Source organism: Dermacentor variabilis, chromosome 11, assembly GCF_050947875.1.
Source record: "Dermacentor variabilis isolate Ectoservices chromosome 11, ASM5094787v1, whole genome shotgun sequence".
Classification (NCBI taxonomy): Eukaryota; Metazoa; Arthropoda; class Arachnida; order Ixodida; family Ixodidae; genus Dermacentor; species Dermacentor variabilis.
The window spans coordinates 37,214,980-37,219,981 of record NC_134578.1 but is presented as its reverse complement, the minus strand read 5'-3'; positions in this window follow the sequence as shown (position 1 = coordinate 37,219,981).

Below are 5,002 nucleotides of genomic sequence, written 5' to 3'. Positions count from 1 at the left end.
CGGCGCGTCGGCAGAACAGAACCGGCGGAAGACAATCGGTTGACTGTGTTGACATGGCGGTGCCTTCGAAGCGACATCCGACCCTCTTCAAATGTATCAAGTCATCGTCCTGGCCGGTTTCTTGCTGTCGTTCCCAAAAGATACTTGTATTTGCTCTAGATTTGAGTCGTGATTCTTGAACACGAACGTATTAATGATAAGTTGACGCTGTTTCCGAAATCCGTTCTCATGTTGCTGGCCCATTAGGCTTTTCTCAGCCATAGGGCTTTTTTTACTTCGAATTATTGTTCTTTCGCTGCACATTGCCTGTGAGATATTACGGCGCGTGCAACAAGCAAAGCAAGCTGCCAGTACTCATAGGCCATGCATTACCAATGCCTTCTTGTGTAATTGACCGAGCCACAACTTTTCGCGTTTGCGTACTGATTTGCGAAAATACAATTTCTTTACATTTGGAGGTATACGGCCCCCGATCATCGACTGCCTAAAATTCAGTGACAACTATGCAGAGCTGGTATGAAGCAATGACGAGATGCTGCGAAACGTACAGATTCGCGTGCGTGATCAGCCTCACGCCCAGACCAATACGTAAAAAATTACACGTAATTAATTGTAATCAGTTACATTTCTAGGTAACATTGTAAGTTAACAAATACTACGTTTACTCGGCAATGCTCAGTGTAATTCAATTGTTTTTTTCAGAAAACAATTACACGTAATCAGTTTCATTTCAGGGAAAGCAAGCTCCGGCTGGCAACGCAGCTTTTAGCACTTAAACATCCCGGAAACTAGTGTCCAAAGTGATCAAAACATGTACACGCCTACGTGGGTTATCTCCATGCCACAATCTGAGTCCTGCAGCTACGCGTAGCTCAGATGAACATGGCAGCCTTGCAAATTTGCGGGCCTAATAAACGTATCTCTCTCTCCCTCCCTCTCTCTCTCTTTCTCCTTCTCTCTCATCTATCTATCTATCTATCTATCTATATATCTGTCTGTCTGTCTGTCTGTCTCTCTCTCCCTGGAAGTGCTTTGAAACGGCCTTCACAGGCGGCAAGAGCTGCTGCTATGTTTTTCGTCGCTTAATGCTAACGACTTCTCTGAAATATAATTTGGCCGTTAAATACAAATGTTTCTTTCTATTTAATATATTTGGCTCATATACACCTACTTTCGCGATTGTAACACTCGAATGGTATTTTCAGGGATGAATAATACGCAGCTTTATATTAAATTTTATTTGGCATTTCGCCACTTTTTCATGGAACATGAATGCTAGCCGGCGTCCGCTACAATTAGTAGCTTAAGTCTATTTTTTAATCAGCGCGAAAAGAAACAAAGAACAGCTCAAAGCGGGGACGATTAAAAAAACGTTTCTCTTCTTCTCCCTTCTTCAACATGTCTTGTTTCGCACTGTTCAACAAGATGAACTGCCAAATAGCCCGCTCGTGTACCTGGCTACAGTTGTAAGCTTTAGCTCGGCTGCTCCTGTCTAAATGCATGTAAATGTAGAATTCATTTTTCTCGGCAACCGCTGCGCCAAATTTTGGGATGTTTCTTGCACTGAAAAGGAAAACTTAAAATCTAGCGACCGCTGGTTTCAAATTCTTTATTTATATTGTCAGTTTTTTATTTAAAATTGGCAAAAATTGCGAATGCTCAGAAAACGAAAGTATCAAGTTTACCACTGTCAAACTTAGCAAGGAAAAATGATATCGCAGTTCTATGAATTGCTTCTAATAGTACATCTAAAGCGGACAAAATTGATATGTTACATATGAATCTAAATAGTTAAGTAATATGGAATTACAGCTTTTGCAGAACCCTTGTACACAACGTAACAATTTCACGTAAGATATAAATTGACATATCGAAGTTGTGCGCTTTTAATGATCTATGGGTGCCGTTTACAGAACCACGATATCTGTGCTTGATACAGAGCTATTTTTTTTTATAAATTTCGTGCGTCTGTGTTTTTCGTACCTTCGAATTTTTTCAGAATCCTTTTCACAGAATTCAGGCCGTAAATAGAAATTTCGCTTCCAGCAGTCACTACAATTTAACTTTGTCTCTGAAATGAAAGAAATTTCATTAAAATCGGTCCAGGGGTCATTTCGTAAAAGCGTTCTGGCGGTTTACATTTACTTGAATAGGCCGCGTCGGAGTTGGACCTGAGCTAAAGCTTCCTCTGAAGTCTAAATGGCAAATGAACGAAATGCTCTGGTAGGAGGTCCATCATATGTTGACTGACAAATTGAGACGGTGCTTTCACAGCTCGATAGCGACGGTCACTTCGGACGTGGCATCAGGAAATCGCCTGTGGATCCCCTTTCGATTCTCTGGTTTTATGGGAAGCAGCCCCCCACCCCCTCCCTAGCCCCAGCAACAATAAAGCTTTGCGCCTCATGTAGCACCCAGACGCGAGCATCGCGGCACTGAGCAACCATAAAGTTGGGAGCAAGGTGTTCATACGTTACAATACAGCCGGTGTGTACATCCAGCGAGTGTTCAGCGTAGCTGCCAGGTGTCATCATAGTATAGGGACCGGGTCGACTGCGACAGTGTGTGAGTCAGCGAGACAAAGACCTGAGAACCGTTCGGACAGATGGCAGGAGCAGAAGCAGCTCCTGTTTTTTTTCTTCTTCCAATTTTTTCTAACCTCGCCGCTCGCAATGCAAGCTTCCTGCACAGACTACGACTAGGTGTGGCCTTCACCCGGCGCTGCCTACATCTCATCGCCCTGGCGGGCAGTCCGAATTGTGAGGAATGCGGTATTCCTGAGACTACAGAACACCTCTTGTGCATCTGCCCGCGACTTGATGAACAGAGAAAATCGCTCACAGGCACCTTGTTAAAATTTGTCGTTGTACCATTAACTGAAAAGCTTCTATTGGGACCTTCGCCTGATCCTTGTCATCAGCCTGATAGTCTGAAGGCTCTCAACAAGTTTTTAAGGAGAAAGCCTTTCTAGGCTCATAGTGATGTTTGTGCCAGCAGACCTGACCGCCGGAGTGTCCGCCGAAGCGTCATCACGCCATATGAAAACAGATTAAAAAAACGCAGTTCGTTAATTTCTTTCAGTGCCACATTACCAAGGTAATTGTTAAGAATCTGTCTGTGTACAGAATTTGAATTCTTAGACAAGTCGAGAGGCACAAAAGCAATCCTGTAAGTCGGAGTAGGCGGTCTGTTGGGGCCCTGCTCACTCACGTCTTTGGTTGTCTTGCGGTATTTTCTCTTCATTCGCCTGCCCTCCGCGACGGTGTAGTCATTGTCAGAGTCCATTGGCTCGCTGTTGGAGAAACAGAAACCGGATATTTCCATGTCTGTGTTGCGAGCCTTACACTTTATCCCTGCTAGACGCAGTGAGAAGATGCAGCTAGACGCTAGTGATGGCGTGCCATCTGACATCGCCTCGGATAGCTTCTCGTCCAAAAAATACAATTAAGCCTCTGCTAAGACAAAAATATCGCAGGAAGGCAACAAGCCGCATGTTCAAGAATAGGTCTTACAAGTGTTTTGTATGCAATGAGTTTAGTTTCTTTCGGGGCAACACGTAGGGTGCGGGTCAGGTAACCAAGTTTTTTAGTGCTGTGTTGCAAGTTGTTAAAATATGTTCTCACCAGGATAACCTTGGAGTGAAAAGGAAGCCCAAATACTTATATTTTATGCGCGCTGCAGAAAAGTGGATTTATAGGAGTACTTGAAATATGAACATATAGTATGCTTGTCAAAAAACATGACTGTTGTTTTTTAAGTTAATGTTCATGTAGGAGAGTTTGCACCATTCACAAAAACTTATAAAAGATTGATTGAGAGTGTTATGATCGTTAGGTGTAGAAGTGACATTGTAGAGAACGCAGACGTCAGCGCAAAATATAATTTTAGCCGAAACAGAGTTTGCTTGTTAATGTCGTTAATATAAACAAAAAAAGCACTGGCCCTAAAATAGAGCTTTGGGGTACTCCGGAAGATACTGCGTCAGGAGAGTTGAATGAATTAAAAGAAACGTTCAGTGAACGATTATAGAGTAAACTACGGATCCAATCAACAAAAAGAGGGTTATTAAGGAGAAGGCTTAGTTTATGTTATAGTCTGGGATGTGGTACAGTATCACATGCTTTGGAGAAATCAATGAAGAGCGCATCCACTAGATGACCTAAATCAAGAGCAAAACTGATTTCCTTTGTAAATTCAGTTAATTGAGTCACTCTGCTAAAACCACTACGAATTCCATGCTGAGCGCTGCACAAAATGTTATTAGACTCGAGAAAAGTGATAATGTGTTTATAAATTATGTGTTCAAGGAGTGATAATGAGTAGTAATGACCAAAAATTACCACCAATGACTTGTGACGACTATTAGTGACTCCGAAAACCTCTTTCGCATACCCAGTGACACAAGTTGTCTACAAGCATGGCCTACTACTTATGTGTAGAATGCCGTCTTTCCCGCTAGCAAAATAGGCCACTACGTATGTGTCCTAATACCAAACTTGCGTCTGGCTCCTGTCTGGCCTAGCGGACAGCTTGTGCCACTTACACTTACAACAGCACTGCTTGTTGGCCTAGTTGGTGCTTGCTAAATGACATGTTTTTTTTGCCGCAATTGAACACACGCAAAAGTAAGTCACATAAAGACAATACGGGCGGCTCTTCCAACTGATTTAATTTCGGCTGTGACCCATGAATATATATACATATACACGCATGCGCTGGCTGTTCACAGATCTACGTTACCCAGCGGCCAAACAATCTAGATTCCGATATATAGAGCACGATAGATGTATCGCTAATGCAATTTGTACCTTTCTCTTTTATAAAGTAAGCTTCCATTCGTTCACGTGCTGTTTGAAATCAACTTCTGCCAAGATTCCTAATCTCAGAAAAACGTGGTTTGCACACGCAGGCCTTGAAGTGCGCAGGCAAATGTCCACGCCATCTTTCATTAGATTTAGCTCGTGTCCCCTGGATCGTTCATTTATGCAGCGTCCTGTCTGTC